The sequence below is a fragment of the Lissotriton vulgaris genome, chromosome 12, assembly GCF_964263255.1.
Source record: "Lissotriton vulgaris chromosome 12, aLisVul1.2, whole genome shotgun sequence".
NCBI classification, from domain to species: domain Eukaryota; kingdom Metazoa; phylum Chordata; class Amphibia; order Caudata; family Salamandridae; genus Lissotriton; species Lissotriton vulgaris.
Window position 1 is genome coordinate 134,582,165 of NC_141700.1, and position 19,415 is coordinate 134,601,579.

General features: G+C 43.6%; 1 pseudogene; it reads left to right on the plus strand.

Annotated features, from left to right (window-relative positions):
- Window positions 1-1,457: 1,457 nt before the first annotated feature.
- Window positions 1,458-12,218, plus strand: LOC147673657 (protein S100-A4-like; annotated as a pseudogene).
- Window positions 12,219-19,415: the final 7,197 nt, after the last annotated feature.

Here is a 19,415-nt window from a genome sequence, read left to right on the forward strand (position 1 = left end):
GTGTTTGATAGTGTGTACTTGCCTTCTATTGGTTTACCCTACCTCTTCTAGTCTCCTGGTTAACGTTCTATCTTTTTCGCTCATGTAACATAACTGGTTCTATTGTACAGCGCTCTGACACCTTCGGGTAAGGTCTTCGCTATATAAAAATGTATTAAATAAATGAAATAAAAATCGTTTTCAGAGTTCACAACGTCCATCTCTGTGGCAGGGAGACAACAGCAAGTCCCTTCTGTGAGCACTTTAGTGCACCTTCCCCCCCCCCCCCACCCCCCCCTCCCCCAACTCTTTATGATCCTTTGGAACCTGCTAATATTTCTGATCACGCTCCAGGCTGATGTCTCCTCCCATCTGAAGTTGAACAATCTGTCCTGTGTGTAGATGTGACAGCCCATCTGACCAAAATACCCAAGATCAAAAAGACACGCTTTGGAGGCTGGCAGTTCTCATTTCAGGCGTCCAAGATGTGGAATTCTCTTCCACCAGACCTGCGGGCCCAACCTAATCTCCTATCATTTCGCAAATCCTTGAAGACATGGCTGTTCCCCTGACCTTTTCTTCTACCCGCCTGTCTCCTCCTCTGGAGATCATAGTGGATTTCAGATAGCGCTGGGACGCTTTCGGGCAGCCATGCGCTCTATAAATCTCCAAAATAAATAAATAAAATAAAAATTTCTGTCACGAAGAACTCTGCTGTTGTATAAATGAGATTTTAGTCATCCGTTGGTGTGTTCCATGATACTGCAAATCTTCTGTCTTCTCAAAATAGTGTGGCTTGTGAGTAGTCTCAGATTTACACATTTCTTCAGATAGATCTGTAGCGTACTGAAAACTATTGGCAAAGCTCACGGGTACCAGAGGCGAGGCCCACTTGCTTTGCCAATGCTTTTTTCTCTCTTGCTCTGGGTCATAGTCTGATAATAAACATAAGTCCTAGCCCCCCCCCCCCCCCCCCCCCCCCAAAAAAAAGGTGCTGGTGGGTAGGGTCGGACTGGAAACCTAAAGCAGACCTGGCTCATTTTGTCGGACCAGTCCAAATCAGTGGTGTAACTTAAGCCCCCATGGTGGGGTTTGGGGGGCGGGGGCCAAGTCATGGGGTCCCCTCAGCAAAAGAGGGACAGGTGGGAGGGGCCCATCTGCTCTTTGCAGGCCACCCCCATACATTTCATTACACACTGGCCCAAACCATGCACAGCGCGGAAGCCTGACCACTACCATGGGGGGGGGGGGGGGGGGGGGACCTTGCAGATACCCAGTCATACCCAGACATTCCTATGGTGAACACAAAAAATAAATTGTTTTCCATGAAACCTGAATTAAAATGCAATATAGGTGCACACACAGACTGTTAAGCACAGCCAAGAAGCTATAGTGAGCGGCTGTCATTTTACAGCTGGTAATGTTTTGGAACAAGACTGAGGGTTTGTGTACTTGGTTTACAGATTGAAACAGTCAAGATGCATCTGGAAGAGCTGTGTGGGGCTATTATCCAGAAATTCAAGAAATACTCTGGTGCTGATGGTAAGGATGGAGAGCTGAACCAGGAGGAGCTGTCCAAGGTTCTGAAGGAAGAGTTCCCAAGTCTATCTGTGAGTACAACCTAAAACCTATATTTATCTGTGAATATACACCTATTGAATGTTTGCCAGTGGTTTCAAAGAGTGTAATCTACAGAAAAGGTCTTGCTGAGAATTACTTGCCATAATTCTGTGCTGAATTCATTTGCAGGATATTTAACTTCACAAAACGAATGTTAAATGCAGGTATTGTCATGCTTTTACAATATTACTGCTGTTAGTACAGGACAAGCATCCCCACGCAGGCCTATCCCAGATGAAAATATTTACCAATTAATCCTCCCTTGTGTGAGAAACAATTTCAAACTAAAAAAGTCCCTGCTGGCAAAAATGTACTGTCCCAGATTACACTTTTGTTTCTTTTTTCATGTCTTGTTACACTTGTGACTGTACTAAAACACATTTTAAATTGCTTGTTGAATTTACTTACAATGCTCTTTGCATTTTAAAATCTGATTTATAAGAATTTGCTAACTATTATCCCCAAACAAAACCCACGTCTTAAACAATGACTTGCCTGTTGTGTCTGTCAAACATGATTTAAAAAAACTGAGGCTTTACATTTTTGTTAGTAATGGCTCTCTAGTTGGCAGAGGTGGGTACCTTTGTCCAAATAGGGAGCCTTCTTCCTACTCAAGCAAAGGGAGTTACACTCACATAACCCCTGCTCACCCCCTTGGTAGCTTGGCATGAGCAGTCTGACTTCTCTTGCAGGCAGTGTGTTAAGAATTTGCACATAACTAACAGTAATGCAGTGTAAACACTACAAAAGGACACCACACCAGTTTAAGATATATGCCAAGGCTCTAGCTAATAGGCTGAGTAAGGTCATAGAGAAAACGGTGTCCCCGGAACAACATGGATTTATACCCGGTAAAGGGACCACCCAACATACCAGGCAAATGATCACTATCTTAGATGCAGCAGAGGCCTCTGGAGACCCTGTCGCAGCGATCTTTTTGGACGCCGAGAAGGCCTTCGACAGGGTCTCTTGGGCTTACTTATGGAAAGCGATGGAATGGGCAGGAATAGGTAAGGGATTCATTGTAGCAATACAGGCACTATATAGACAACCTACTGCTAGGATAAGAATTAACAAATCTTATTCAAAAACGGTACAGATCGGGCGGGGGACGAGACAGGGTTGCCCAGCCTCCCCGCTGTTGTTTGCCATCTATCTGGACCCAGACCTGAGAAGGCTATCAGCTAATTACAAGATCATGCCTGTTACATTGCATGAGAAAGATTACAAATTATTTGCTTATGCAGATGACGTGGCTATTATAACATCAGCACCGGCGCAAGCATTGCTTGAAATTGAACAGGAGGCGAGGAAATTTGGCATGTTTTCAGGGTATTCAATAAATAGAGGGAAGACACAGATAGTTCAGAATAGTTACTCTACTTTTATAGATGCAAGAGTATCCAGGAAGCAACATATTTGGGAGTTAGGGTGACGGCTGAGTTAGGAAAATTGGTAGAGATAAACATGGAGCCATTACTAGGGAAGGTTAAGAGAAATTTGGAGAGGGTTAACAATTTACATCTGACACTAATGGGTCGTATTAACTTCATCAAAATGGTTACTTTCCCCAAATTTTTATATTTATTTAGGGCAATCCCTCTATTATTTGATGGCATATGGTTTAACAAGATAGAAGCAATCTTGAATAGATTAATTTGGGCGCAAGGGAAGACACGTAGAGCCTATAGATTTTTGACACTACCAAGGGAGAAGGGAGGATGGGGGGCACCTGATTTCAGATTTTACTACTGGGCGGCAGTATTGCAATACTCCAACGGACTTTTAGGAGGCAGCGATTATCAAGAGGAGGGGGCAGGTATAGAGAATGTCTATAAAGCACTGATGGGGGAAAGGGCAGAGAATGCTCTGGTTAATACAGTAGATTTCGCCTATTTTAAACATACTAGATTTAAGACCCTGGTGGCAGTATACAAAATTTGGAGGGTTATTATGAAGAAGGTAGGTTTAGGAAGATATAATAGATATCTGAGGCTATACTTGAATGTCGATCTGCCAACAGAAATTTTTTGGGATACTGCAATGAAAGAGTGGAACGATAAAGGAGTTAAGAAACTAGGAGACTTGCTGGATGTGGAAGGGGGGTTCCTACTATTTCAAGAAATCCAACATAGATTTAAAATACCTGGGAACAATTTCTTCAAATACTTACAAATTAGAAGTTATTTTCATACAAAACAGGGGAGTCCAGTAGGTATGACAAGTTGCAGGATTATGGATTACTTGTGGAGCGGTTTAAGGGGATCAATTAGACAATTGTATATAGAATTACAGGCGTATAAAACTGATGATAGGGAGAAATATAGCAACAAATGGGTTGAACAAGTAGGGGCCCACCCGGAAGCTATGCAAGCTTCACTAGACCTAGGAAGAACCATACTTTGTTCAGCTACCTTACAAACCCAACATTATAAGTCCATCTTTTCACTATACCACACACCAGCTAGAATTGCACAATGGGGGGGTAGCACTGGTATAACTTGTCCACGTTGTAACTCATCGAGCGCAAATCTCACGCATATGTTTGCGCAGTGCCCAAAGCTTTGTACCTTAAAGGTGGCAATAGAGGTATTTCTGGAGAAATCTCTAGGGCTAAAAGTGAAATTAACAGACGATCTGATAATATTAGGCATCAGTATAGGCGATAATAATAATCATCCAGAATTTTTGTTTGTAGTCACAGCAGTTTTCAGACTTATTATTGCGAAAGCCTGGAAAGACAAATCTGCACCGACATTCCAAATATGGATGGCAAGGATTTTACACATATATAATCTGGAGAAAGCCATTTATGATAGGAAAGGCAGAAGGGCAAGATCGCTGGGGAGAAAGATTTGGCGCCCTATTGAAGAGTGGAAGAATAGTAAGGCATAAAAACTCTCTTTCCTTTGAGTTATGTTAGGTTATGACCTATTCTGTTTTGTTTTAGATGTTCAGCCTTTGTGTTCTTCTTGTGTTCTTCTTGTTTTCTCATAATTTTGGATTTGTTATGGATTTCTAGTTGTTGATATTATATATGAATGTATAATGGTGAGAAAATCCTGTACTGTAATCACTGCATTGTAATTTACAGAAAAATTGAAAGAAAATAAAAAAAATACTTAAAAAAAAAAAACATTTGTGTTAGTAATGGCTCTCTAGTTGGCAGAGGTGGGTACCTTTGTCCAAATAGGGAGCCTTCTTCCTACTCAAGCAAAGGGAGTTACACTCACATAACCCCTGCTCACCCCCTTGGTAGCTTGGCATGAGCAGTCTGACTTCTCTTGCAGGCAGTGTGTTAAGAATTTGCACATAACTAACAGTAATGCAGTGTAAACACTACAAAAGGACACCACACCAGTTTAGAAAAATATCCAATATTTTTGTATACTTAAGACCAGACCAAAAACAATAGAAATCTACAATACAGTACTTTGAAATCTTCAGTTATCAAAAGAACACTGAAATAGACTGGGACGTGCCTATCACCTTCAAGGAACTATCACAGCAACGTGAACAAGCCAATCCTACTGTTCTGGATGACCGCAACATCACAGGCCAACTACTGTGTTGGAAAGGCCCGCAAAACAGTACCTTTAGAAATGCAGGGCGTCAGCGGCCTCTTGTTGAACTCTGAAAGAACAGCATCTGCAGGCATCCGTGTGGGAGTCATTGGGCCCTTGAAGTCACACGCGTTGCAGATCGAAGTCCTCGTGGTTGAACTCCAGAGCGCTGTCGTTGGCAGGCATTAGGGACTGCAGCGCAGAGGTGCTGCATGCGATGCCCTCAGATCATGGTGCGAGCAGTGGCTTGGTGGCGGCATCAGATGGTGTCGTTGGTGAGAAGTGCAGCGGTGCTTGCAGGTCACAGTGCAGGTGTCGTTGTTGCTGAAGCGCTGTTCTCGATTTAGAAAAGGGGGTGGTGATGAACAGTGTCTGAATCAAGCAGACCACTCTTACCCAGTCCAAAGATCAGGGCTTGATCCATCACCATTATTTAGCTCATTGCACCATCCCAGCTCAGAACCTGGCTATATGCAAATTAGTCTGTCCCTGGCCCAGTGCATCATGGGAACAGGGCAAACCAAACTACCAAGCCAATTCTTCACCAGAAAGGAGACAAGCTTCCGGGGACCGGTTTCTGGCATTTCAGCCGTCGTCGGCCCGGCTTGCTTGAATCCTGATGGTGCAGTGAGCAAGGGACTCATGTCTGAGTATACCCTGCCATACCTATAGTGGCCAAAAACGATTCAGAAGCGCTGTTCTCGGCTGACAAACTGGAGTTTATGGTGCCAGTAGGTAAAGGCTGCGGTGTGGAATGAGGATGGTGTTTATCTTACGAGCAGTGCCCACTAACCACTGTGCAAGCAGCGGAGTTGACTTTGGCGTGGAGCGGCGTCTAGGATACCATGGCGGTGTTGTGAAGCGAGGCAGTGCACAGTGCGAGCAGCAGCTCGGTGGTGGCATCAGATGAAGTCATTGAGAGCAGAGCCGCGGTTCCCTCTGCGATGCAGTCAGGACATGGAGTTGGCAGCGGTGTCGTAGACGCCGTCTGGTTGCTTTTTCTTCTGTTGCAGCACAAAACGCACAGACCCCAGTGCTGATGGCAGAAGAACTTGAAGTCTTTGCTGTTCAGTCCAGTCCTTTTACTGCCCAAGACAAAAGCGGCCACTGCAGGCCAACAGAGTAAAGCACTCAGCAAAGTGGTAGATCCTCCTCACAGCTTCTCCAGCTGTTCTTTGCTGTCTTCTTGGTCCACAACAGTTCTCCAACATAGTGGTTTGGGACCCACCTTTTTGTAGCCCAAAATCCTTTGTCCTCTCAGCAGAGTGTCTGTGCCCAGGCAGAACCAGATCTGTCCTCTGGTGCAGCTTCCTGGCAGGAGATGCAGACCGCATTGTCAGAGGCAGGCAGGGCCTATTCAGGTGCTAGTGAGAACTCCTTCTACTACACTGAATGCAGCCCAGGTCTATTCAGCCCAGCCCTGACTTATTCAGGAAAGGCAGGAAAAAATGACCCCCCCCCCGTGAACATCTGAGAGAATGCACCTCACCAACCCCTGTCACTCCAAAGCCAGACAGTCCATACACATCCTAGCAGAGGCACACAGGATGGCTAAGCAAATCTTTCTGAAAGTGGTCTTTTTAAACACAGAATGTAAAAATGCCCTTTACTAAAAGATGCATCTTTAGATTCTGAGCTCAGGCATACTAAATTATAATTTTCTATCTGGTCCCAATGGTAAGTTATACTTGTAAGATGTTATACATTATCTCCCATGCTTTCCTATGGGCCAGATAGCCTTTCAATATTAAAAAACGAAATTGGCAGTATTTCACTATCAGGTCATGCCACACACATTAGGGCATGTCCTACCTTTCACATACCCTGCCCACAGGGGTACCTTGGACCTGCCTTCGGGGCGACTAACATGTCAGGGAAGGGTAGGGCCTGGCAAGTGGGTGCACTTGCCAAGTCGACATGGCTGTTACAAACTGCGCAGACTCTGCAGTGGCAGGTCTGAGTTACCTTTTCAGAGCTACTCATGTGGGTGGCACAATCAGTGCTGCCGCCCACTAGTAGCATTTGATTTGCAGGCCCTGGCACACTGTGCACTTTACTAGGGGCTGACCAGTAAATAAAATATCCATCACCTAATTTGCAACAGGTGCACTTTAACACTGATCCGCTGTGAGAGTGCAGAGTCAATAAGCCAGCAAAAAGAGTCCAAATCGGTGGGTCAAATCAAGAACTCGGGGGAATCGCGCCATAGGATGCCTATTGTCATACTTATAAGTGACACTCAGTTAATTCTAATGTAAAAAATGTACAGAGTAACAAGTAATATGCCCCAATATAGCTGTAAGTAGGATCTGCTTCTTATGGGTAACCCCACTTTTTGGTAAATGTTATACTGTTTTTGACTAGTCTGACTGGGATCCTGCTAATCAGGACCCCAGTATATCTGCTTCCTACCTAACATGTAATGTTAGACACTTTGGTATCCTCCACAATAGATACTGGGGTACCCTTCTCAGTCCCTAGTATATTGTACACATGTACCCAGGGCATAGGTACCCCAGAGGCCTCCCATGGGCTGAAGCATGTATTATGCCACCCATGAGAGGCCATGCAATATGGAACCTACAGGGCTGCCATTGCAGCCTGTAAGTTGGTGCATGTCTCACTTAAGATTTAGGTTTACTATATCGAAGGGCCACTGCACCGGAAACCTAGAAGTCACCCCTTAAGCAGGCCTTAACAATCCTGAAGGCAGGGTTCTTGGTTCTGAGTGAGTGTGCCACTGCATGAGCAAGACCTCTGCAGCCTACGGCGTGTATTCTGCCCAGTTGTCAGTGCCTCAACCATTTACAGCACTATGCAACCGCGTGATGACAAACTCTAAAACGGCTGCATGTAACCCTACCGTTTTTGGAGTCCAACATTGTGGAATTGTATCCCCACACCGGTAATCGGTGTAGGAGGTATGATTCCACTGCTCAAAGAGCTTTGTCAGGCCCCAGGCGATGGAATTCTCTCCCTCTGTTCATCAAAACCAGTCCCACTCATCTTCCGTAAACTTCTGAAAATCTGGTTACTTAATCAATGATAATCTGGCTGCTCTATGTCCCAGGAAGTCCGACATGCGCCGAGACACCCCAGGGTAGTTGTGCGCAATAAAAATTTCATAAATATAAACCAGTACCAGCCATAGAGTCCCGGGCTGCCCAAAATAGTTGCTGCTGACCAGAGGCACATTTCTTTAATTAGTTCACAGCATATACCAGGTTTCTTCTCAACAGTCATTGGGGAAAGGGGGGCTGGGGAGGAGGGTTCAGGGTCCATTGATAAAACTCTACCTTCAGCCTTGTGTTTTGTAAATGTCTCCAGAACTGCTTGATGTGCAATACGGACCTATATTGCCAGTTAGTCGTTGTGTATTCTCTCACATTGTAGGGCTTATTAGCCCAATGTATACCTGGACCTTCACAATGTTGCTTGCAATTTGCAGCTTAGCAGTTGCTTTCTGAGTGTCTATTCATGTTTCTGGTTGGGTGCTGGCTTGACAATGTCATGCCAGTTTGGTCATCTTTTATTGGTACTTTCCAGTTTATCGAGATGGATTGTCTCTGTAAACTTAAAGCTTTAAGGGCTGATGGATTTAGAACCAAGTACAGGTTAATCATTATAGAGGCACTAGTACTGAAGTCCTCTCTCTTCCACCACTAACTTCCAACATTTGGCAATATTCCAGTGCTGTTCCTTCACTGCAGTAAATGTTTGCATCCTAACTGTGCAGAATGAGTGTCCTCTAGATGTGATATTATTATTTAGCTCTTACAGAAGGGATGCACAGCTGCTTAAATGGCTATCTTCAAGATGACCTCAGTAGGAGTGCTTGGAAAGCACTCGTGCTCTCTTCCCTTAATAGAAAGCCTGAAGCTTGGGGTGAGGAAGTCTAGAATAAAATTCCAGAGTTCTACACTTGAGCCTTGAAGGCAGAGCACTTCTTGTTCAGTGGTATTTGAACACCATCCAGTGTACCATACTTGTTTCAGGCAAGCAACCCTTTGGTATAGTTTGAATGTTTTTCTAGGGTTGTGTACTTAAACCACGTTTTAGGATTAACAATGTATTTGCCAAAGAGCTTGTGACCACGAATACTTCTGGGAGAAAGTCAGGAAGGGTCTTCCTTACGTTCATTTAATTTAAAATTCTACAGATACTGGAAGCTCGGTCACCCAAATAACACCTTTCCAGTAGCCTTGCTGGAAATAATGGGCAGGATTGGGCCTTTAGCCCGCATGGATGAAAGCACTTTTGTATCCCAAATTAAGGGAAAAATATGGGTTAATTTGTACGTTGGCCATCTTTATCTATCAACAGTCAAGTGGGTTCTTGCAAATAGCTCAAACTACCATGAATGAGGTATAGGAACTTGTCTAGTACTTGACCAACTTTCCTCTAAACTCCTCAAATGACTGATGGCTGAGCCAATGTTTAGCCCTTTGTAGTGGTTGCTAGTAGAACAGTCTATCTGAAGTACCTAAAATAGAGCAGTCTCCTTTTTATTACCCTGCCCACTAAAACTCTTTTTCTTTTCCTAGTTCATGTCTGGAGGAGGGCAGTGGTTGTCTGGTTGTTGTGATGAACTATTTGAAGGCTGGATGAGCAAATTTGCCTAGGATTGGTTTCAAAGTCTGATATCCAACCCCCCCCCCCCTTCCCGGTTCTTTTTAGCTCTTGGATTACGTGCAACATCCAGAACACCACATTTCCCTAGGTCCATATTTAGTCTCCCTCTATAAAGTGAGCATTGACATTCTAACCCGATTTTAACTTTTGGTTCTGATCCAGCGCTCCTAATGAAAAACTGTCTCACAAACGCTACTTATCTCCACCATTAATCATAAATCACTACCTAGGCCCATAAACTAAGGAGACAATTTTTGAGCGGCTGAATCATGTGACCTAATTAAAACACTCTGCTCAAAAACTATTTACAAAATTATATACAACTGCAGTTTAATGAATTTAACCATGGTTTTGATCACACAACATTAAGTCACATAGGCGAATGGATCTAATAATGATAACTAGACCATGAATAAACAAGACCAGCTTGTCATTTCAAAATCTATTTTATTAACCTTTTTTTTTTGATTCAAGGAAAGAGTATTCTTCAGAAATCATTATTTTATTAGCAATTTAAAAGCATTCAAGGATGGGCTTATTAGTCTGACATTTCAAAGTAAATCATTTAGCATGAATTAAAGCAATATAAAATTCCCATTCCCTAAATTCTATTTCCCTGTCTAAAACTCTTCACCTAATAAAATGATAAAAATCTGCTATCCTTACGTGCGCCAAGAGTCCGTCAGCACGTCATTCAGGAATCGGGGAAGTAAGAGTCCCTCCTGTCTGTAGGGCCAGTTTTTATACCTTTCTTACTAGCTAATCTTCTCAAAGTACACTTTTCCATGCCATCAGAGCTCCCATTGGTTGACAGATGTCGGACCATTCTTCATGTCATACTTTCTGACCAAGTCCGGGGCACATCATAAACCCTATTCTTAGATTCCATCCTTCTAGCTTCCTCATAAAAAACATTTCACCGAACACGAAACCTCTCACTTCCTAAACTTGGCAGGCGATTCAGCCTTTTTGTCCTTGGTGCTCTTCTCTAAGAACACGTACAACTCAACCGAAACAGTTCCGTTTATTATTCCATTGTTTGGAAAGAACTCTTTTTCTGCATATGAGTGAAGGCTTCACTCTGGTCAAGTTTTGCTTTTTACAGCACTGCCAGTTCAACCATTTTCTTGGGCCCACACGAGAACTAGTGTTTAAAGAAGCACAAGACAGTAATTAATAAAAGAATTGAAACCTATTCTGTTTCCCTCCCCTAAATATTAACAAGGTTAATTATGTTATCTAGCCAAAGCACAAAAAGCAGCATAATAAAAACCTTCTATTAGGCCTCCAGGATTCTCCATGAGCTTTTGCCACAGAAAAGGCACGACAAAACATATGCACATAAATATTGCACGTGCTATTAATTAATCAGCCGCATTTAATACTGACAATAACGATAGACCAGATTAGTTTATTATTTTCACAAACTTGCAAGTGCAACATGAAAGCATATTAATCCAGTGTGTTGTGTGCGCAATTTTAATCTAGATTGGTTACATTATGGAAGTTTAACTTTGCGAGTTTTGAACAACATCTCGCTCCATCAGTTCAAAGCTCATGTTAACACATTGAGGGCAGAAGGACTGACTGTTAGCTCTGGCAGTTCAAGGTAGGTGTCATTGCATGGAATGCAACACTCGTCCTGAGCTTGAGGCTGAGGCCCTTGCTGGATGAAGGCCACCATGGATGCTGTATGAGGTGTTGCAAACACAATAGATAATTTCTGTACTACAGAACTTTCTGATCTGCATGTTAATTCTGCAGCTCTTTCTCTCTAGAGAATGACCCTGTAAATCCCCTCTGCCCCGGTCTTTCATCTGAGACTGTTCTTCCTTAAGGCAGCAGGTGACCTATTCAGCAACCCCAAGGGTTGAGCATTAGGCTTCACTGCATTGTAGGAAACCAGAAACTGGACTGCCCTGGGAAGGGATTTGTTAAAATCCATAGAACTTCCACTCTAAGGCTGTGTGTGCCTCACTTACCACAGTCTGCCATGGTATAGGGTTGAGCAACCAGTACTACTGGATGTCTCTTTGGCTAGCCCATCTGGTCAAAAGTAATGTCTAGGCAACACTGGTTTCTGGAGTAGTGTCTTATGAACAGTTTAACAATTGTACTGAGTGACTCATCTATGTATAGAATAATGCAAATATTGAGGGATTGGTGGGGGGGGGTGTTGGGAAGGAAGCTTCTCCAAATTTCCTTCCCAACGAGAAAGTAGAATGTTCTGAACATTTACTTCATTGTACAAAGCCTTCTCCTGTTTGTTCCCTCTTCGTTCTACAGGCCTCTGGGAACGACGAGTAAATGGTAAAAGAGGCGATGAAGACTATGGACACGGATGGCCACCAGAGGGTTTCCTTCAGACAGGTTGCCATATTTTCAGCAATTCTGAGTATGTTAATAAAGGAATGTGAATCCTGAGCTAAACTCATTTTTCTCAGTTAAATAAAAAAATAAGTATGGCATTTTGTTTGTTTCTCTTTTCAGTAAGATGTCAGTCTTGGCAAGTGAGTGTCACATGGTTGATCGTTAAGGGGCGATCTCCAGAAGAGGTTCCTGCTTTTCTAGTCTGCAGGAGTGTGGGGAATGGAGCAATACAAGGATACGTCTCTGGGGTACATGAATGCACTATGTACTCTCCCGTTTTCGAATTAATGTTTGCGAAGGACTGCCAAGCGGGAACTGCATACATTTTGACTTGGAAATAAAGTATTCACTTAAATATCCATGTGTGAAGCACTGTACCTGGTCCCATTACTCTTCTCCTTCCTCCCTCCCCCCCCCCCCAACGCACATTCCAGACTGCTATGGGGTCAACTAGGAAATGTGTCTTAGGCTTATTGTAATATCCTGTAATGCAATTACATTAAAGATATACACTGGCACCCTGGAACATGACTCGCAGAAGCATTCAAACCAGGTATCCCGACCGGAACTTGTGGATCCTTTACTGGCTCTTAATGATACGCAGCTCTAATTCAGGATCCCATCCTTAATGCCTGTTTGAAGGAGCTCTTTGAATCACATGTCCCTTACCCAGCACCTACCCATGCAGGACATGCTTCATCCTTCCACCCTGACACTCTGACAGTCTGAAGGGGCAAGGGATGTGAATCTAAGAACCTCAGTGGGGCTTCAGAAGCTGTGTGCACCCTGCAATACTTCAAGTAAGTCTGCAGGTGCATCTGATACTGAAGAATCCATAGTGAACTGGTAATTGATTCTAGTGCATCCCTAAAACCATTTCAAACTGGTCTCCAGATTCTCAGTTGAATGAACAATCCCTGTGTCCAGATGTGGTCCAATTTCTCGTGCACATTACGGTTATTAGTAGCAAGTTTTGAGTCGTTATATTAGTCCTATTTCTAAGTCTTAATCGTATAAGGCTCTGTAAACCAGTTATGCCACATAGTGCCATATGGTTAAGGACCTTAGACATGTGGTTCCTTTCAGCTACATTTGGGCCCTCTAGAGCTTCTGGCATAGACTCCAGTTTGTGTCATGCTAATCCTATCAAACCAGGTGATGGAACAGAGCTGCCTAGTTAGCAGACTGAACATGTTTGTGATTTAGGTGAAATATCTTGGAAAACTTAATCCAAAAATGGAACCCAGTAGTTTATATCTGAAAATTTGGTCTGCCGCCATGCGTTTGTTGATTCGTCAAGAGTTGTACAGTAGTTATTGGGGGGGGGGGGTTTCAAGTCCATACATTTGCAAGAACTTTAGATTCGTTACAACTAGATCCAATATATAAATAACTTCCTAATAAGTTTAAGGAATAAACCTTAACTGATTAAATGAAATTCTGCTTTTACATCCGATTAGAATACTGCTGTATCAACTGGCATTTAAACTCTACCTAGGTCCTAGATGCTTACTTTTAGATGGTTAATTCTTTTTCATTAGCTTCTTAACATGCCTATTTTATCACAGGCACTTGTCATTTTAAATATTTGCCTAAAGCTTTTTTCTTTTAATTGGTCATTTGGCCCCAGCACTTGTAGACTCCTGAACTGTGCGTCTACAATAAAAAGATGTAAGAAATTGGGTTACAGGTTGAGGGGTGATATCCTACCCAAGCCGCAACCATTCTTCTCCGGGGTGAAATCACAAGCAAGCCCCAAATAATCCTGTTCTCCAACCTCTGGTAGGTTGGCAAAGAGCAGCCAGGCTTAAACCAGTCCTAGGAAGCTTGTTTCCGGTCCAGGGAAGGCATGGCTTGGCAGTTCGGGCTGGACTGGACCCATGAGGCAGTTTCAGACTAATTTGCATATGGCCATGTCTGAACTGGGGTGGCAGAGTGGGCTAAAGAACGGTGATGGATCCAACCCAGATCTGTTGACTGGGTGTGAGTGTTTGATTGGTTCAGATGCTCCGTCCATTACCACCCCCTTTTGTAAGGCTTAACCCAAAGGCAATGTGTAAGTTATTTTTGCATCACTTCAAACAGTAACCCATTGAAAACCGACCGCAAAAAATTCCATACCAGACTACAAAATTAGTAGTTTTTAATACGTAAAAAAGACCAAAACAACAACATCCATCAATTCAACTGGAGATGTTAAAGATTTCTGTAAAAAATAGCACCACAAAGAGCCAAATTGTGGATATCTGGTTGTGCCGGACTAGGACAAAGTCACAAGTTTAGGCTGACCATGATGGAGCATGGGCCGGATACAGGGACCCAGTTAGGGCCATTGTACAAAGTACCATAAATCCTGCTTTTCGGAGTGTTGCAAGGCTCTGAGTCAAATGTCTGTTAGGCTTAGGTGCGAGGTCATCAAGAATCCAATCGATGAGGACTTGTGATTCTAGTCGAGTGTCAAGGATGCATCATGCAGTTGGGGGTGGAGGCATACCTGGGTTCAGAGGAGCTGCTGTGCAGGTTTGGGTGTCGTCGAGGCTTCTTCCACTAAGGATGTCACTAAGTGGTGGTTCTGATGTGCACCTTTGTGGCGGAAAGGATCCAAATGGCAGTCATGTTACATTAGTTCTGCTGCGGGTGGTCACGCAGCAGAGATGTCGGGTCCGCTGGATCCACTGAGGCCAGTAGAGCTTACCATGGACTCCCTGTGTACTAGGCCTGGTCTTCCGCTTACTTTTAGATGGAATGCGCATAATATTATTGTAGAATCATACTGTGGACTAGAGATTGGATTCCACCGCATACATTTTTCTCAATACTTGAAAAAAGTCATGTAGTGATGAAACTGGTGTTGGCTGTTCATCTGTGAAGAATGTCTGGCAAATCATTGTTAACCAAAGACCATACTTTGCATATGCATCAGAATAAATTACAAATTGTTTTTTTTGTTTTTTAAATTACATTTTAAATCTAGTTTTATTCTAAACCATCTGTATTGTTTTGGATATTTACTTTTTGTCTAAATACAGTTTAGAGGTTTTTTGTCTTTTTTTCTTTATCTCTTCCATATGTTTTAAGTTAAACACACTGGTTTTTGCCATTGTCTATATGCACCTTTGGTAATAGGGGGCTTTAAACATTATAGCACCACCAGTATATCTTCATTTCTTTTTAGAAATGACTTAACCCACAGTGTACTTTGCTCTATCTATACGAGGTGCGATAATTGTAACCACTAACACCGAAAAGATTTCCTCTTATTCTAGGATTGGAGTTAGAATTGTTTAATTTGTCTTTCCTGCATTCACAAAACCATCTGCTGCCCTGAGGGCGCAACTGAAGACCAAATCAAATGGCATCAGTGTGACCCACAGCACCATAACAAGTGAAAAACACTGTCTGTAGTAGGCTTTGTACAATCAATTCCATCCTGCAATGGCCATGCAAGTGGTTCATTCCTCCACCTTAGTGAGACCAGACATGGGCCATACCCTGCTACACAGCTGATGTTTTGCCTTATCAATTGTTTTCTTACAAAATCTTGCAACAGTTTGACAATACTCTTCTATCCCAGATACCACTGTCTACTGGATTGTATGTATTAGAAATGTATTTTTAAAATGCCAGCTACATTAAAGTTCAGTTGAAATTGAGGTATTAATGTGTCTTCATTACCTATAAAAATTACAATGTCATTTTTATGTCATGTGTTCTTTAATGCAGGGTTCTCCAACCTTTTCTGCATTAAGAGCTACTTGTGTTCAGTAAATATAATCCTGAGCTACTCTTATTACTGTTGTAGTAGTGAGCATATCAGACAAGATTACATTAGTGGTGACACCCCCACCCTGTAAGATTGCCAGCCGTGATCAATTCAGTGCCTTAGAGTTGCCACTAGTAGTGCAAAAAAGATTTATCAATTTAGAATGCCTGTAAATAGGTAATAGCCATTGCTGTAATGTTCCAAGGTAATAATGAGTAATAAGTCTCCCCAGCACCATATGATTTATCACTCAAATGTAGGCCGTAAGTATATTTTACAAAGTCAACCAATTTTTTTTTCTCCTTCCCAAATGGCCTATGAGTTCTTGCAATACAAACGTTTTTACCTCTAACGCACATTTTTCAAATGTGGTCTGCTTATATTAATTAAACCAAGCAAAAGCTTATAATTTAGTAGGCTGGGCTGCTTATAAGAGATCTACTGACAGGTAGCTGGAGAGCTCAGTAGCTCATGTGCCTCTAGTTGGAGAAGCCTGCTTTATTGTATCGAACTGCAGCCTAATAGTACACCTTAACACTGCCCATCACTAAACCATACACACTTGTGATGTACACACGCTACAATGTTGGTAAGGGTGGAGGAACTACTGCAGCTGCCCACCCTCCTCTATAAGGCCCATATGTACACATTCAGGTTGATTTCATTCTGACACCCCAACGCTGTTCCTATGTTTATGTACTAGTGCTACTTTGTAAAATTCCTTAATATGGATTAAAGATTGCCCATATGTCCTGCTTCAATTTGGCACTTACAAAGGTACTTCATCAAGAACAATTAAAAACTCTATGGATTGAAAAATATTTGCCTAACACACAGAGTGGTGTTGAGGGGTTTCAAGGACTTAGAAAAATACAATTTCTAAAATATGAAGTGAGAGAGATTGTTTAGTCTTGGCCTTCTGGTCAACTTGAGCAATCCTAGCCAAAACACTAGGTGGAGTCCTTGTGAAATCCTAATGAGTAGAAGGCGGTTGCTGTTTAAGCCGCATATTGCACTGGTTTTTATATAAATGTTTTAATATATATACTAAAGTATGTCTGTCCTTTATGCATTACTACACCATTCATCCGATTTTCCATGAAACTTTGGGAAGTTGTTGAGTACACTCCTGCGAAGGTTTCTGTCAAAAACACATTTTTTTAATCTGCCACCCCCCCCCCCCCCGGGCCCTCAATCTTTCGAATACTGACATAGACAGCAAATTTGCAAGCATCGTCGACAGTTATGACCCCCCCCCCCCAAAGGAAATCGATTGGTCAATCTACATCAGAAGCACGAAAGGAAAAGGAATTACGAGCTTCAGAAACAGATGAGCAACAGGAAGCAAGATTAGAAGCTGTTCGAATACAAACTGCTCAAGCCTGTAATTCTCAAATGAACAAGCAACGAGAATCAAGATTGGAAGCCGATCGAGTATGCACTGCTCAAGCCCGTTCTTTTCAAACGAACAAGCAACGAGAATCAAGATTGGAAGCCAATCCGGGATGCACTGCTCAAGCCACACTTTTTTTCAAAAATTAAATTTTTAAGTTTCAATAACAATTACACAATGTAAATTGAATGTTATCATAACTAGTTTTCTTGAATTTCCTTTCTTCTGTGATTGCAGCGACGGGTAAGCTAGTGCTGAATAATTTTTAAAAAGTATTGCTACATATCTTTAACAGCGCTCTTGACCCTAAGGTGTTTGCCTGTTAGAGCTAGCCCGCTGTATTTTGGGTCAGCACTCTAGTCTTTTTTCTCTCTATCGGGGGCAGAACAGCACCGTGTGACACCATCTGCTTACGGTTATGCTGCAGGGGTGTAACACAAGCCCCCGCAGCGCCGCTGTGGGGGGGGGGGCTGTGCTCCAGAGGCCCCTCCACCATTTGCCAGCAACCACGTCTTTGCACTCTGACTTTTCCTTCGTGGCGTGCCCCTAGACGACTTAAGTGTCCAGTTCTTCTGCTGCTAAAGTGGTTGCAAGGTGGCCACATTGTTTTTTTTTTTTCACACTTCAACACATTAGCGCCACTTTACAGTGTTGGGACAGGGAAGCGCTACTTTTGTTTTCTCCTCTCTTTGAACAATACTGTTTCCCCTGGGTGGGAGAGTGTACCTTTCCTGGAAATACTGAAATACCTGCTGGATGTATGAATTGGAAAAAAATGTGTACAGCGGCTGCGTGTTCACAAATGTGGTCTTTTTAAACCACACTGTCTGTTTTGTAAGGATATAGAAAATGGACACTGAAACGGGTCCTTCCTGAGCCCTTTAGTCCTTGCCTTAACTTTTCAGGCAAAAGCACTCACTAATTTCTGAATAATGAGTGTAAAAGGAAAAAGGTAAGCATGTTATTCCTTCTTTGTGTAACACAGCTCTGCTCGAAGGTGAGGGCGAGTGTGTCTATTGTGTCAGTGTCGCGCTCACACAAATGCAAAGCACTATTCAGGCGTTATTTCAGTCACTTTGTGAAGAGCGAGAACTGTGAGGGGGAAACAATGGGGTGGTGGAGAAGGCAAGGAAAGGGTTAAAAGAGCAGCACATGGGAGGGGGGTGTACAGACGGGGGAGGGGGGTGTACAGACGGGGGAGGGATGGTGCAGGCAGAGAGGGAGATGGTGCAGGCAGAGAGGGAGATGGTGCAGGCAGAGAGGGAGATGGTGCAGGCAGAGAGGGAGATGGTGCAGGCAGAGAGGGAGATGGTGCAGGCGGAGAGGGAGATGGTGCAGGCGGAGGGTGAGATGGTGCAGGCGGAAGGGTGAGATGGTGCAGGCGGAAGGGTGAGCTGGTGCAGGCGGAAGGGTGAGCTGGTGCAGGCGGAAGGGTGAGCTGGTGCAGGTGGAGGGGAGAGATGGTGCAGGCAGAGGGTGAGATGGTGCAGGCAGAGGGTGAGATGGTGCAGGCAGAGGGTGAGATGGTGCAGGCAGGGAGTGAAATGGTGCAGGCGGAGGGGAGATGGTGCCGGCAGAGGGGACTTGGTGCAGGCAGAGGATGAGGTGGTCCATCCTGTAAGTTGTGAGGGGGTGACACCATGAGTTACCTGCCCCGGGTGACACCAGCCCTAGTGATGCCACTGATCGGGGGCATTAAAACACACGCTGGTGCGACAAAGGCAAGCCTGTCCGTGCACAGTGCCAGCCATGCTGCCCAATTTGACATTTCACACGGGGACAAAGGGGCTATGATTATACGAGTGGGGACTGGGAGCTGTGAGATATTGGTGAGTCAGGAGTGCGGGTAGAGGGGGTTACTTCTCCCAGGTTGCAAGTAAAGCTAAGGAAAGAAGATAAACTCTTGTGCAGCCTACTTAATGTCAGATCCCTACATAAACATGGCGTGGAGGTCCAACTATTATTAGATACCCATAATATGGATGTCATTTTTATGACTGACATGGACACACACTGGGTCAGACCTGGAGCTGAGGTTACGTTGCCCACTGTGCTACAAGGCACTACACAAACCCTGGCAGATTGGGAAAGGAGG